Genomic DNA, 17,188 nt, shown 5'->3' on the forward strand with positions numbered 1-17,188 from the left:
AGAAAATGCTGGAAAAACTCAGCAGGCCAGGCAACATCCGTGGAGAGAGAAATAGAGTCAACGTTTCAGATCGAAACCCTTCGTCAGGACTGAAAAAACACAGGAAATGAAACAAATTAAAAGGCCAGTTTGGGGGCTGGGAAATGGAGATAAAAGAACAAAAGAGAAGTGAAGAGACATTAAGAGGTATTCAAAACGAGACGAGATGGTGATAGGACTAGTGGAGACAAAAGACGGCTCTAGATTAGGTGTGAAATGCGCTGGCAGAATGAGAGACAGCTGCCATGTGGGAGAGAAAAAAAGGGTGAAGGGCACAAAACAAAGGTGTGGATAAAAAAATATATATAGAAGTCTAATGGGGCCGAGGTTATGATCTGAAATTGTTGAACTCGATATTGAGTCCGGAAGGCTGTAAAGTGCCTAATCGGAAGATGAGGTGCTGTTCCTCGAGCTTACGCTGGGTTTCCGTGGAACAATGAAAGAGCCCGAGTACGGTGAGGTCTGAGTGGGAATGGGGCGGTGAATTAAAATGACAGGCGACCGGAAGCTCGGGGGTCACCCTTACGGACTGAACGGAGGTGTTCCGCAAAGCGGTCACCCAATCTGCGTTTGGTCTCCCCAATGTAGAGGAGACCACATTGTGAGCAGCGAATACAGTATACTAGATTGTAAGAAGTACACCCCTTCCAGGTGAAACAGTGATTTACTTGTACTTCTTGCAATCTAGTATACTGTATTCGCTGCTCACGATGTGGTCTCCTCTACATTGGGGAGACCAAACGCAGATTGGGTGGCCGCTTTGCGGAACACCTCCGTTCAGTCCGTACAGGTGACCCCGAGCTTCCGGTCCCCTGTCATTTTAATTCACCGCCCCATTCCCACTCAGACCACACCGTACTCGGGCTCTTGCATTGTTCCACGGAAACCCAGCGTAAGCTCGAGGAACAGCACCTCGTCGTCCGATCAGGCACTTTACAGCCTTCAGGGCGCAATATCGAGTTCAACAATTTCAGATCATAATCTCGGCCCCCATTACATTTTTACATTTTTTATCCACACCTTTTGTTTTGTGCCCTTTCCCCTTTTTTCTCCCACATGGCAGCTGTCTCTCATTCTGCCAGCGCATTTCACACCTAATCTAGAGCCGTCTTTTATCTCTTTACTAGTCCTATCACCATCTCGTCTCATTTTGAATACCTCTTAATGTCTCTTCACTTCTCTCTTCTTTCATCCCCATTTCCCAGCCCCCAAACTGGCCTTTTAATCTGTTTCATTTCCTGTGTTTTTTCAGTCCTGACGAAGGGTTGCGACCTGAAACGTTGACTCTATTTCTCTCTCCACGGATGTTGCCTGGCCTGCTGAGTTCTTCCAGCATTTTCTGTTGTTATTTCGGATTTCCAGCATCCGCAGTTTTTTGCTATCGTACTAGGAATCTTTGGCTCCATGGCAGTTACCAACCCATTCAATACCTAATGATGGGTAAAAATACCACGTCAGTGACCAGAGCACAGTGTTGAACTTTTTAAATGCTTTTACTTCCAGCACTAGCGAGGTTCTTGGTGATGGGAAAGGGTTATATCTCAAAGAAAGATCTTGCATTTCTATCATGCCTTTCACATCCTCGGGAAATCCCAAAGCACTTTGCAGCCAATAAATTACTTTTGAAGTGTAGTCACTTTTTGTAGGGGTTGGAAAATACCTCCTGATTTTATTCCTAAACAGCCTAGCTCTAATTTTAAGATTGTGTTCCCTTGTTCTCTCACCAGAACTGAGCAACCCTTCTCTGCCCCTCCCTCCAAACACCTACAACAATGTGACCTCTGACTCACCATGAGCAGTGTCACAGGAAATGTGTTGGCAATATTTCGCTCTTTTATAAATGAAGTGTAGCTCTGGAGTAATACCCTTTAAATTGATCCAGTTTTTTGTCAGTGTCTCTCTGCAGAATGAATGTTGAGTACATAAGGGCATTTTAGTTCATTTCTAATACGACCGCTACATTTATCATTAAGTAAACTTGAATCTTTGAAAATGAACATTGGGCTTCCTTTATTGGACTACACTTGCTTTCCATTTCCTGCTTTTTTCCAGTTCTGATGAAAGGTCTTCGACCTGAAACGTTAACTCTGTTTCTCTCTCCACGGATGCTGCCTGGCCTGCTGAGTTTTTCCAGCATTTTCTGTTGTTTCGGATTTCCAGCATCCGCAGTATTTTGCTATTGTATTGGGCTTCCTTTGTTTGTTTACTGCAGTACATAAACCTGATAGCCATTCATTACCATTGGATTGTGACAATCAAAACCTCAGTCATACTGTCTTGTATTTTGGTTTCCGGTTGGTAGAAGTGTTCAATGTAGAATGCATTTGTTTTGGTGCAGAACGTTTATAATGTGCTACTACAGGGCTGAACTTGCAGTAAGAGTAAAGGCACAAAAATCAGTTGAAAGAAAATAAGGATATGTGAAGGAGGAAAGACCATTCAAGCACGTCTGATTGTTGTGCCATCCTAGTCGTATTTCAAGACTAGGTGTGGCATATTCCCTACCGAACTATACCATCCTGCTCTCTCAACTGGAAATTGTGACAGCACGGTGGCATAGTGGTTAGCACTGTTGCCTCACAGCGCCAGGGACCCGGGTTCAAATCCGGCCTCGGGTGACTGTCTGTGTGGAGTTTGCACATTCTCCCCGTGTTTGCGTGGGTTTTCTCCGGGTGCTCCGGTTTCCTCCCACAGTCCAAAGATGTGCGGGTTAGGTTGATTGGCCATGATAAAAAAAAATTGGCCCTTAGTGTTAGGGGGGATTAAATACGTGGGGTTATGGGGATAGGGCTTGGGTGGGATGGCTGTCGGTGTAGGGACCGGGTGCTAGGGTTTGGATGATCAGCCATGATCTCGTTGAATGGCGGAGCAGGCTCGAAGGGCCGAATGACCTACTCCTGCTCCTATCTTCTATGTTTAAATGTTTCAAGTGAGTTGCTCATTTACTGCGTTAGGTAGTTTGCTGGCATATAATTAACTTGTATGTCTGTTAGTTCTCTTCTATTTGTACATATGTGAACATCCATGTTACTGATTCTTGCCATTTATATATATTTTTTAAAAGGTTGTGCCCCTTTTATCTTTTCCTCCACCTGAGAATTGACTTAATTCCTTCGACTGCCATTGTAGTTCAGCACTCTTAAACCTGGTGTCATCTCTGCCTGTCTAGTAATCCTTTTCACTGCTTCTAGATACTGTCTTAAATATGTTGTTGATCAGTGATTGCAAAAATACACTGCAATTTTACTAAGTGAATTTGAAGTCTTGCTTCCTTAGACACTGCTACATGTATATGTACTTGCTGTAATTGGCTGTGAAGCACTTTGGGACGTCCCGAGATCATAAATGGAAGTTCTTTCTAATATTGCCGTTGCAATTTTTGTCCCACACTATGATGATGCATTTTACTAGCTAGATATTGCACATACATAATTGTCTCTCGCCTTCATTTTGTACACAAATTTGCTTTTTAGTGCCAGTGTGCATTGCTTTTCTCCATATTAAATGTAGTTTGCAATTTTTCCCAGTTGTTTAGATCTCAATTTACTCCTCTTCCCAAACGGCTAACTTTGCCACACAGCATGCTATCATCTACCAGCTTTAGATATTCTTTCAAGAGCCCTCTGAATTACTGTATACTGTGGAGTGAACCCTGGGTACTCTGCAAGTTAAATCCAATTTTTACCTGTCACATTGATTATTTTTTTCTTATTGGCCCAGCAAAGAAAATGGTGCCGTTTTAAGGATAGTTTTTAAAGGACAGAGTGTACATAAACAATTTTGATTAGATTAGATATGAGAATATTTGAGATTTAACCCAATTTATGACTGGATTAGCTCTTGTTTTATCTTCTACATAAAATGAATGTTACAACTTCAGTATGTCTTGTGCTATATATAGAACCCATGTGTTGGCTGGTTAATATTGAAAATGCCTTTGCCCACATAAGCCTGCCCATCTATCTGGAGCCTAAGGCTTGATCTGGAAATTTCACCTGGCTCCAAGTGCTGAAATTTCCAGCTGCTGATAAATTGTGCATGTGTATCATGGGAGGAGTTTTCACTGTGCTGCTTGGGAGCGACGATGTCATGCGACAACTAGATATCAAAGGACTGGGGCGTGTGGAGAAATTGTGTGTATGAGTGGATGTATGATTAGAGATGCAGCTTTTAACTGCTCCTATGGTAGTACAGTATCTTGAATGTACTTGGACCCAAGCAGAAATTGCAATGGTATGAGTGGCAGAAAACAAATAAAATTTCAATTTCTTTTCAACTTTTATATAGTTTAAGCCACTAAATAAAAAATCTGATGCAACTGCGTTGTTTAGAATTTTTGATAAACCTAATGCACACTAGGTCCTATTCTGCCTATGAGCAATGTCATGGGAGTTCTAGTAATATTTAATACTTCAGGTGTGCAATTCACAAATATCCCAAATACAATTTTATTCTTCAATATGAATACTTCACATGTCTGTCAATCATAACAAAAATCTATACAATGGAGCAAGCTGTTACTTTCATGCCAGAGAGAGAATGCTGCTAATTAAATGAGATAAATAAATTTGATCTTAAGATCACACATCTGATCTTTAAGAAAATAAAATGAGCAATTAATAGCTTATAATTCACAACACATTTGTCTTAAAAGTCCTCATTACTAGAGAAGGGAGGGAAACGAGTCAGAACTTGTGGTTCACATAATGACCCAAGAAAGAATAGGATGCTCAGAGAATTTGGGTTTCAGATTCAAGTGCAAAACCTTGAAGGTAGTAATCTTGGGATTACTCCTGCCACACACTGGACCAGTTTGGGGGGTGGGAGGGAGGGGGTGGTTAAGTCTTTTGCATGTCAATTCGTAGCTAGAAAGCTGGTATAAAAGGCTTCAGATTCTTAGGACATTGCGACAAGTACTCTGGCAGAACGAAGCATTGGAGCAGTACCGGCGTTCTGGTAGAGTGGGTAAATGAGGCAGTGGGGGTGTGATTTCAAACTAATAAAGCAAGAGGAGACCAAACCGAGCAGATTTAACGAGGGAGAATGGTGTGATTGAGGTGGAGAAGATCGAGGCTGTGGTACAGACCAGGGGCTGATAGATGACAGTTCACAGGCAGACATTGATACAGCAGGAAAGTGTGTGGAGAATTAGTTTTTGACAATATGGATAACTATGGGGGGAATTTTAACTCTCAAAAATGGGTGGGTTTGGGTCAGGTGGCATGTTGGAAAAAAAAATCTGAAACCTGCCCATTTCTGGTTTTAACGGGGGTGGGGCGAGGAGGCAGATTGGTCATTTAAATATTATAATGAGGCTGCGTGCCTCAGAATTAACCACCATTTTAACCTTGGCCGGCCAGGTTTCCTGGACCTTGGGAAACGCATTGGTTAAAGGGAGGCGAGGACTGCTGGATTCAGGAGGTAAGTGCCTGTCCACTTGCTAGATCCAGTTTACCTGCTTCACCCACCTCCCACAATCAGCCCCCCCACTCCCTGACCCTTCCGATCTTCTCCACCACCAGCCCTTCTGATTATCCCCCCAGACGTGCGTGTGTGTGTGTGCGCACGCAAAGGGAGCTGGATAGTTCAGAAGCTGCATTGATGAATGGCTGGTTACCTTTCATTGGTCCACGTGAAGTGTAAGAGTGTATAAACTAAATGGCTCTAGGCTACACAGAACAGGGTTCTGGTGAGTAGTTCACTGAAACCAACAGTGTGTTGTGCAGTAGCATTAACAAAAGATTACAACATCTTCAATGTATAGTCCAAAGGATAGAGCATGGATCCCCCAAGAGTTGTACATGAGTCTGTACAAGGCACTGGTGTGGCCACACCTGGACTATGGTGTATAATTCTATTCAAGGATATTCAGACATTGGACACAGTGCTGGGCAACCAAACTGATAACCAGCTTAAGACATCTGAACTATAAGGAGAAGTTCATTAGCCACAGTTTGTTGACTCGGAAGATGTTCAAGATTCTTGAGGGAATAGATAAATTGAACCCTGCTTAATGTCAAGATATTGCCACAAGCTCTGGAACAAGGAGACACCGTCTCAAGTTTAGAAGCAGGATGTTGCGCGCACAGTTCAGATGTAATGGCTTTCTGATTTTAACAGATTACTGTCAGTATTATAATTTGTAATGCAAGTGAATGGCCTGCCCAGAGAAGCCGTAGAGGCAGATAGTGTGGGGGGAAATTACAGGATAATTGGAAAGATATGTAGTGGACAGCTGAGAGTATTCATCTTTGGGACCGGCCAGATGGACTGCAGTCCTTTTTGTTCCGGTACTTTCTTTTGTTCCTATGTAAGGAGTGGTTTTAAGCACCCAGTGCACATTGCATTGGACTTTAGTGGTAAAATCTAAACTACATTATGTTGAAGAAAGAACTTGCATTAAACACGCACCTTTCAAGATCTCAGGATGTCCCAAAGTGCTTCACAGCCAATGAAGTATTTTGACGTATAGTCACTGTTGTAATGTATGGGAATGCAACAGCTCATTTGCGCACAGAAAAATCTAAACTACATTTGTTACGAGTCAAGTACAGGAAAAAAATATGAAAAATGTTAAATTCAAAGATCCTTTTTGAGTTCATTTACTTGCACAAGAGTTAACAGGGATACTGATCTAGATTGGTTTATTATTAACCACCCTGTTAATAAATAAACCTTTCTGCTTGGATGCAAGAGAACTTTGTGGTGGATTTTGTAGTGCAGAGTTTAGGTTGGTTAATAAAGGTAACATTTGTTGAATCAGTGCAAAAGAATTGCGAGGTGGGGGGGGTGGTGGCGGGCGGCGGGCAGAGAGGATTTTTTACACCACAGGATTTTGAGACTTGCAGACATCATGTTGGTAACTTTTCCATCACCTACAAAATGCTGTTGTGGAGATTCTTTCTTGGTTTAATACCACATCTGCTCCGTTCATGTACTGATAATGATTTGAAAACCTTTGTTTTTCAGAAATCTCCCCCCTGAGCCTTAATCAACTGTGGTTTCATGATAAGCTTGAAAAGTGACACATCAATTTGGTAGGTTGCAATACTTTCTCTGTAATCACATACATTTATTTTGCTTTTCTTAGCCCGGTGTTGTAATTCTAAAGTTTTGGGGACCAAAAGATCATCTTTCCATTTAACAGAACAGTGAATATTTCAATGGCTACTAATTCGCACTGGTTTCCAATTGGTCCTTTAAACAAGTTAACCTACCCATTGTTTGAACCTTTTTTGTTTTTTTACATAAAACTCCACTGTCCTTACAGAACTGAAACTAGTGAGCTGGCATAAAGTGGGTTTCAACTGTTTCCCCCCCCCCCCCCCCCCAAGCAATATGGTGGATTGGGTGACACTGGATTATTTTATTGGGTCTCAGTGCCTGACCTCTTGTTAAGTTAGATAGTGTTGAAAAACACTGAAAATCTACTTTGCTTTCTTTCAGTTTAGAACACTAGTACAAAATACATTTGTAGTAATCTTCCAATAAAATGTATGTTTGTATTTCCATTACACACAATCTGGCCTTTTGTTTATCTTGTGATCTGTTCATATTGGTTGTTTCTGTCATTTCAGCTGTAGATTTTCCTCTTAATTAAAATTGTGTGATTATTACTTTCACTGAGGATTATTGAACAAGATGCGTATTTTAATACCCAGTAGGTGTGAGCTGCATCTCCCCCCTCTTCAGCCGTGAGATGCTTCTAGTCTTGGATACTCCAATGTGGATGTAGAGAGATATTTGTGGCTCTCACAAAATAGAATTTATTACACCAATGGCCATGAGGTTTCCTGAAGCACGTGTGGGTGAAAGAAAGCCTCAGTAACAGCTGTGTAAACTGCTGTAGTTGGGTTTAAGTGCTGTACCCTGATCAAACAGGACCAGTAGGTCCTGTGGTGGTTATCTTGACACTTGAATGCATTTGGCTGTGTAGTTTTGACTCTTAGTGAACCATTGTGTTCTGTAAAAATTACATTGTAAAAAAAAATCAATTATAATTTAGTAATCTATTTTGCATGATGCCGCAGTTGACGTGCAATTCATGCTACTTATGTAGAAACACCAAATAGAAGTTTTCTTTATCATCTTTCAGGAAGGTTGCGACCCCTTTAAGTGAACTATGCTGAACACTACGTGACAGAATTACAAGCCACAAATTGAGTGTGCTGTGACCAATGTAAAATCACTGTCGAAAGTGACAATCAAGTTCTACGTAGCAAGTTCATTGACACAGCGCACTAGTTAGCAGTGCACTCTATAACCCCATGCTGCAGCATAATAGGTTAATTATCCAAATTGAAAATTCAGGGCAAAAGGTTGTCAAGCTAATCGGACTTAGTTGGCCTTGATTTATAGCCTTCAGATCACTACATCTGGTACCTTTACTTATGCTAACGGTGTTACTTTTTTAAGGTATTCCCATAAATAATTTTCAAGCCCATCGTTGTTGGGCCTGTGCCATTTGTCAGAGCTGGCTCCCTGTTTTGTGGATTGCGTCATTCTTCAAAAATGTTTTGACTCCCTATTTTATTAAAAGGTCTTTGATTGGCTTCATTTTTTTTCTCCAAGGTAAACAAGCAGTGTATTTACTGGAGGGTTCCCAGTCTACATCAAACCGTATGATAAGTTAGTGCACTGCCTGAAGTCAGTAGTTGGGCATTTATGTTGATCTTGGGGGAGATTTTTTTCTTTCCACTTGGTGATCATTCCAATTTTTCAATATTTTGACTCCACTAATTTAATTTGGGATCAGTTTCTTACTTTTAAATCCTCAACAAGCTGCAGCCTCCTAAAGAACTTCACTCCTGGCTGTCTGATGCATCTCCTTGTATACAGTGTGAGCTTGTTTTATTGCTACATCAGCCTGTTCCATCCAGGTCACCACTTGCCCTACATTCTGTTTTGAAATATTGGTGCTGCTTGTTTGACAACCACCACTTCCCAGTAAAGTAGTTTTGTTTTGGAAGGATTGTGCAACAGTGCAGGGTAATATACTTAAGACTTGTGTTTTGAACTGAAGAGGTTAATTCTTTGAGTGGGATTGTTGAGATAATGGATGAAGTGCTGAGGTGTGTTTCTGCAGCTACACTACAGGCCTTCTGAATGAAGTGATTTTTTTCTTCTTGCTATTGGGCTTTGCACTGAGAAAACTTAATACTGACTGTGCCATTGTAAATATTGCTCAATGTCAATTGTAATTCTCAAATCAGTTGGGTCAAGTGACCATTCTACTGAAGAAATGTTTACACATGTTAACTTCATATGGCTTTTTTAAAAAGTAAAAATGTACAGCAGCAAGCTTAGTGACTTTATTAATATTGAGGCGAAATGTTCTTTGTGCTAAATGTATGTGCTCTTGAAATAGATCTACTCTTGAAATAGATCTAATGTTTTTTGGGAGGGAGCTCAAGACACGGTTGGTAGGGAATCCCTATTTTTTTTTTTCCTGTTATAGCAACTGTGCATCCAAGCAGATGACTTGTAGTTAACTTTTGGCTGGAAGTTGACCACTGAAGGCCATTTTGTGGGTAGACTTGTGGCAAAGACCAACCCATGCAGCTAAAGAGTCATTGGCTGGGACTCTAGAACTGTCCACTTGGGCTGCTGGACCACCTTTTTCTCTTGCTGAACAGCAACAGATTGTGATTGAACGTGCGACTCGTATCACAGCTTATAATGTGCCGCTGGTGGACTTGTAAAGTTTAATGAGTGTGAAATGTTTGTATGATGTCTGCTTCCTATATTATATTTACCAATCCGCTAAATAAGATTGTTGTTGCCTGTTCTGTACCTGATCAAACACAATTTCTGGTATGAGTGACTGACTGAAAACTGCTTCTCCATATTACTGAATTTTATGGGTGTCTTGCACTTCATTAGGTTGCAGTTATTCTGGCACTTTCACATCAGTGGGAGGCAGTTTTCAAGTATCAATGCAGGGGTACGACTCTGGAGTCTGGTTGGAGATCTAACTCACGAAATCTGAAGTCTGAAGATAAGACCATTGACAGGTGGTAGTCTCGCACTGGTCTGGCTTTGCACTAAATGCAGTGTCACTCCAGCCTGCTCCAGAGCTGCATTTTAAAAATGCCCAGGCAGTCAACTGTAAATTTTATAAATGTAAAAAATCTTTTTAATGTAGAGAGAGATGTTTCAGCCTCGCTCATGTTCTCCTAACATTAAAAATGAGCAAAATCAAAATACTGCAGATGCTGAAAATCTGAAATAAAAACAAAAAATGCTGGCAATACTCAACAGGTCAAGCAGCATCTGTGGAGAGAATGAAACAGAGTTGACGCTTCATGCCGATGAACTAGTGACTAAATGGAGCGCCCAATTCTGATGAAAGAATATCGACCTGAAACTTGAACTGTTTCTCTCTCTCTCTCTCTCTCTCCACAGATTGTGCCTGACCTCCTGAGTATTTCCAGCATTTTCGCTTATTAAAAATTAGCACATGGAGTGAACTCATCACTAAATTGTACAACTTGGAGCAAGTCACCTTTGGTGATATAACTTTGGTCGCCCTCACCTAAGGGTCACACTCTGCAGAGAACATCTGAAATCATATATGTACTATAACGGCTTCCTCAGCTAGTTAGTTCTTGAACATCGTCATACTAAGAATCATGCATGTGTGTGCTTTCTCACCATTAAAAGTGAAAATAATTTGAAATCTACAGTTGATTTCGAGCTCTCTTGCTTTAAATAGCATAGCCAAGGCTCTGTCTTGTTAATATTCTGGATAAAGAACAGATCTGATGAGGGAAATTCGTTAACACTTGGATACAAAGATTCCTCCTCTTGTTAGAAATCTGCAGAAGATATATTTTTCTCGCAAATTAATGCACCTCTTGGGAATTGTTGAAATGTGCACCTATTGTGCGATTTGTGAGTGATTTCAGGCCCAGCGTGAAAAAAATTAGCATCTGCGGGTTAGGTTGATTGGCTATGATAAATTGACCCTTAGTGTTGGGGGGATTAAATACGTAGGGTTACGGGGATCGGGTGGGATATGTGTCGGTGTAGGGGTTACGGGGATCGGGTGGGATACGTGTAGGGGTTACGGGGATCGGGTGGGATATGTGTTGGTGTAGGGGTTACGGGGATCGGGTGGGATATGTGTTGGTGTAGGGGTTACGGGGATAGGGTGGGATATGTGTCGGTGTAGGGGTTACGGGGATCGGGTGGGATATGTGTCGGTGCAGGCTCGATGGGCCAAAATGGCCTCCATCTGCACTGTGGGGTTTCTGTGATTGATGTTTTCGCTCTTCCCAAGTGCAGAACAAAGCCCTTAACCAGTATAAACATTAGTTTGTTGACTCCGCTTTGGAGCACACAATTCTTTTTGGAGAAAATGATTGGCAACAGAGATAAATCTGCCCTTTGCATCTCCATCCCTGCTGCTCCTGTTATGTTTACATTTTGGAAGGGACAGGATAAAGGGAATAGTTTTTTTTAAAGTTGCTCCATATTTTGAAAAGGAGTTGAACGCAACATCAGGTGGTAATGCACAACATTGACTACATTGTAGCAAGGACTACACTTCAAAAGTACTTCATTGGCTGCAAAGTACTTTGGGACGTCCTAAGGTTATGCAAGGCGCTATATGAATGCAAGTCTGTCCTTTTTATTGAATGATGTCTACCTTCATACTTTACCAATATCCTGCTGACAACCTTAGAATAGCAGTACAGCCCCGAAGGAGGTCATTTGGCCCCTTGAGTCTGTACTGGCTCTTTTGAAAAGCAATCCAGTCAGTCCCACTTTCCCACTCTTTCCCCATATCCCTGCACTTTCTTTTCTCTTTCCAGTATTTATCCAATTCTCTTTTGCAGGCTACTATTGAATCTGTATTCACCACCCTATCAGTCAATGCATTCCAAATCCTAACCACTCGTTGCGTTAAAAAAAAGTTTTTCCTTATATCACCTCTGGTTCTTTTACCAATCACCTTAAATCTGTGGTTGATAAGGGGAGGGCATTCAGCCATTGGTTTCTCTTTATTTTCTCTATCTAAACCCTTGAAGATTTTGAACACCTCTATCAAATCTCCTCTTAGCCTTCTCTGCTCTAAGGAGAACAACTCCAGCTTCTCCAGTCTATCCACTTAATCGTAATCCCTCATCCCTGGAACCATTCTAGTAAATCTCTTCTGTACCCTCTCCAAAGTCTTCACCTCCTTCCTAAAGTGTGGTACCTAGAATTAGACACCATACTCCAGCTAGGGCCGAACTAGTGTTTATATAGGTTTAGCAAAACACCCTGGCTTTTATACTCTATCTGTCTATTTTTTTTTAATTCGTTCATGGGATGTGGGCATCGCTGGCAAGGCCAGCATTTATTGCCCACCCCTAATTGTCCTTGAGAAGGTGGTGGTGAGCCGCTTTCTTAAACTGCTGCAGTCCATGTGGTGAAGGTACTCCCACAGTGCTGTTAGGGAGGGAGTTCCAGGATTTTGACCCAGCGACGATGAAGGATCGGTGATATACTTCTAACTCAGGATGGTGTGTGACTTGGAGGGGAACTTGGAGGTGGTGGTGTTCCCATGCGTCTGCTGCCCTTGTCCTTCTAGGTGGAAGAGGTCGCAGGTTTGGGAGGTGCTGCCGAAGAAGCCTTGGCAAGTTGCTGCAGTGCATCTTGTAGATGGTACACACTGCAGCCATGGTACTCCAGTGGTGGAGGGAGTGAATGTTTAAGGTGGTAGATGGGGTGCCAATCAAGCGGGCTGCTTTGTCCTGGATGGTGTCGAGCTTCTTGAGTGTTTTTGGAACTGCACTCATCCAGAAGAATATTCCATCACACTCCTTACTTGTGCCTTGTAGATGGTAGAAAGGCTTTGGGGAGTCGGGAGGTGAGACACTCGCCGCAGAATACCTAGCCTCTGACCTGCTCTTGTTGCCACAGTATTTGTGGCTGGTCCAGTTAAGTTTCTGGTCAATGGTGACCCTCAGGATGTTGATGGTGGGGGATTCAGCGATGGTAATGTTGTTGAATGTCAAGGGGAGGTGGTTAGACTCTCTCTTGTTGGAGATAGTCATTGCCTGGCACTACTGTAGCGTGAATGTTACCTGCCACTTATCAGCCCAAGCCTGAATGCCTTCAGGTCTTGTTGCATGCGGGCATGGACTGCTTCATTATCTGAGGAGTTGTGAATGGCACTGAACACTGCAGTCATCAGCGAACATCCCCATTTCTGACCTTATGTTGGAGGGAAGGTCATTGATGAAGCAGCTGAAGATGGTTGGGCCTAGGACATTGCCCTGAGGAACTCCTGGGGCTGTGATGATTGACCTTCAATCACCACAACCATCTTTCTTTGTGCTAGGTATGACTCCAGCCAGTGGAGAGTATTCCCCCTCGATTCCCATTGACTTCAGTTTTACTAGGGCTCCTTCATGCCACATTCGGTCAAATGCTGCCTTGATGTCAAGGGCAGTCACTTTCATGTCTCCTCTGGAATTCAGCTCCTTTTGTCCAAGTTTGGACCAAGGCTGTAATAAGGTCAGGAGCTGAGTGGTCTTGGTAGAACCCAAACTGGGCATCAGTGAGCAGGTTATTGGTGAGTAAGTGCTGCTTGACAGCACTGTCGATGACACCTTGCATCACTTTGCTGATGATCGAGAGTAGACTGATGGGGCGGTCATTGGCCGGATTGGATTTGTCCTGCTTTTTGTGAACAGGACATACTTGGGCAGTTTTCCACATTGTCGGATAGATGCCAGTGTTGTAGCTTTACTGGAGCAGCTTGGGTAGAAGAGCTGCTAGCCTTTGCTGTATCCAGTGCGCTCAGCCGTTTCTTGATATCATGTGGACCGAAGACTGGCTTCTGTGATGGTGTGGACCTCGGGAGGAGGCCGATATGGATCATCCACTCGGCACTTCTGGCTGAAGATGGTTGCAAACGTTTCAGCCTTGTCTTTTGCACTCACGTGCTGGGCTCCACCATCATTGAGGATGGGGATATTCATGGAGCCTCCTCCTTCCGTTAGTTGTTTAATGGTCCACCACCATTCACGATGGAGGAGCTTGGGACGTTGGCTGAAAGGTATGATTCTGTGTGTATGATGACTATGTTAGGCTGTTGCTTGACTAGTTTGTGGGACAGTTCTCCCAATTTTGGCACAAGTCCCCAGATGTTGGTGAGGAGGACTTTGCAGGGTTGACTGGGCTTGGTTTGCCGTTGCCATGACCGTAGCTGGTGCCGAGGTCGATGCCGGGTGATCCGCCCGGTTTCATTCTTTTGTATTGTAGTGGCTTACTCGGCCATTTCAGAGGGCAGCTAAGAGTCAACCACATTGCTGTGGATCTGGAGTCACATATAGGCCAGACTGGGTAAGGACAGCAGATTTCCTTCCTTAAAGCACATTAGTGAACCAGATGGGTTTTTATGACAATCCGATAATCTCATGGTTACCATTTCTGATACTAGCATTTTTATTCCAGATTTATTTAATTAACTGAATTTAAATCCCCAGTGGTGGGATTTGAGTTCCTTTCTCATTAGTCCAGACCTCTGGATCACATTACCACCATGCTACCATTCCCAGCTTTATTAACTGCTTTGTTAACCCTGATGGCCACTGGCCTGATTTTGATTTGATTTTAATGAAAGTTTAAACAAGTTTCAACACTGAAACTGCCACCAAGATCCAGCAGAAGTGGAATGAGACTTGGACTACGTAGATTAACAGTGTGGCCAGATGATGGACTATAAATACTACTTGCTTTAACGGAAAACAGATTTTAAAATGTGGAAAATATTACCAATATGCCAATCCACTGAAGCAAGCATGTGACCATTAGGCAGTTCAACACATGATTCGCTATATGACTCCTGTTCCATAAAATAACTCATTGCGACACACCCAGTATTAGTTATCCTGTTTGGTACATCCTGCTGTCTTTAGAATAGGATTACTTCCTCTTGAGTGGAAACAGTTCCAGCCCACATTAGTCACTGTACTGCTCCAGCTAGACTTCATTTCCCCTGATATACTTTTCAGTTAGAAATGCATGCTTTTTTGTTGTTGTGAATTACTACTGCGCAGATGTGAATAGGAAGCCAAAAGACAAGTGATCTTCAACAAAGTTTGTAAGCTTTTTTTCTTTTTGCTGACTACTTAATCAATGTTCGTTTTTATTAATTCCTTTTGACTCGAGATGGCTTAACAACTCTGATTCTGAGTTAATCTTACGGAAACTGAGATCCTCCTTTGGTTTAAGGTTTACTCTGTTCAAAACAGCCAGACAGCAACAACTTGCATTTGTATAGTACCTTGTAACATAGTATAAACATTCAAGCCACTTCAAAGTGGTGAGAACGGGTGCCCTACTATGGTAGGAGAGGTGTTGGGAGGTGACCAAAGGGATGGTCAGAGTTTGATTTTTGGGTGGGCTTAGGGAGAGCAGGATGTCAACAGCTGGAAACTATGCTTCAGTTATACCTGTTAGAATGTGTAACAGATTTGAGCCATTCACTGAAAGGAATCAAGTCTTGATACATCCCAAAAATTGTTAGCACATAAATATGTTAGTAAACCATTTAAACAGTCACACAATACCTGTACAAAGATATCAAACTGCAGTGGGAAAACTGAACTTGAAAATTGACTAAACCTTTTAGATTGCGATGCTAAATCATTACAGAACAAGCCTGTTTTGAGTGGTACACAATCTTGTAACTTGCATCCTAGCATCTGCAGCTTTCTCTTTACACCATATGATGCTAAAGCAAAAAGTTATAATTTGCTTTCTATCAAATTTTTAATTTCCTTAAATGGTGAATTTACAACCCTATGCCATTTTGTCTGCTTTTGAATCATGTCAAAACCAGAGATCTTAGCCTAGAAATTACTGTTGCCGTTATTAGTGGATGTACACTTCGAAGAGTTTGTATGATCTTCCTTATTATTTTAATATACAAGGTATGGATTTACGCCTCTGCTTTTAAAAAAAAAAGCATACAGAGGCATATCATAAGTGCATGAAATTGTCCACTAATATTTGCCAAATGTAATTTCAAGACAATAGCATTGTTCAGTTTTGGCTTTCAATTATAGCTTACTTATAAAAGTCACATTTATCAGAACTTTATTCATGAGACTTTTTCAGAATACCCCGTATCTTAATTTTGCGAACGGAACAGCTTTTGCAGTTTACAGTGCAGAAGTACAGTCGCAGTGAGTTTGCAAAAAGTGCTGGGTTCAGTTTTTAAAAAAAAAAAAGCTTTTCTGACATGAACTTTTAGTAAAAGTAAAATATTTGTTAAAAAGTGCTTCAGTTTGCTCTGTTTTAAAGGGGCTCTGTTGCAAAAAGTGCTTGGCAAACTGGTTGTTATTTGGGGAAAAGAATTGTCAGAAAAGCCCCCTTTTGATACGACTTGCAGCATCCTGTTAAGTGTTTGGCAAACCTTAATCTTGTTTGTAAATTCTTCCTGATAAAGAACACCTCACTTCAAAATGGACAAATTGTTACATTCTCTACAAACAATAATCAATGAATATTAGCACTTTACAGGAGAAAAGCAAAGCATTGAGTTGGTGCTGAAAATTGCCCAAATACTTGCAAAATACTGCAGCTGAAAGTCAGGTGTTGGTGTCTTGTGTTGGGCCAAGTTGAAGTAGTCGGAGGCCACGTTAAAAAGAAACAGCTCTGTGCATATTTAAGATGGCAGTGAGAATATTATGGTATAGGTTCAGTTGCATCATTTCCACCGAAACGCACAAAATAGCAGGATGTCTCCAATATCAAAGCTGGAGCTAATACATCAATGGCACTTAATGACATTGCAGCATCGCAATAAGCATTGGAAATACCCGATAGCTATTTCAATATGGTATACCACCTCGGGTCAGAAGATTGATAATAAAATAGAGGCATGACAGATTGCATGAAGTGAGCTGTGTACACTTGATATTTCTGGTTTCTCTGAAGCTCATTATACTTGTACAAATTGCTGCACACTTGTTTGCACGTGTACAGATATGCCTGTGCTGTACCATGAGGTTTGTAGGAAACCGGATTTCCATTATTTACAATGTAAGTGAGGTGGTTGTGGTTAATGCATTTTGTCATCCAATTAAGGTAAGTGTAGTCAGGGTCTCATCTTACATAGTGCAGTGTTTGCAACTGGTGTGTCACTTTT

At 41.8% G+C, this 17,188-nt stretch overlaps 1 protein-coding gene across 1 annotated transcript in view; it reads left to right on the forward strand.

Annotated features, from left to right (window-relative positions):
• The window catches only part of sgms1b (sphingomyelin synthase 1b), a 94,989-nt gene that overhangs the window by 13,316 nt on the left and 64,485 nt on the right, over positions 1-17,188 (forward strand). Inside the window, exon 2 of the mRNA XM_085994877.1 lies at positions 7,009-7,076. The gene's annotated coding sequence lies outside the window, so the exon portion shown is untranslated. The remainder of the gene's footprint in view (positions 1-7,008; positions 7,077-17,188) is intronic.

The sequence above is a fragment of the Somniosus microcephalus genome, chromosome 8, assembly GCF_052327205.1.
Source record: "Somniosus microcephalus isolate GS21.2 chromosome 8, FLI_Smic_1.0, whole genome shotgun sequence".
Taxonomy (NCBI): Eukaryota; Metazoa; Chordata; class Chondrichthyes; order Squaliformes; family Somniosidae; genus Somniosus; species Somniosus microcephalus.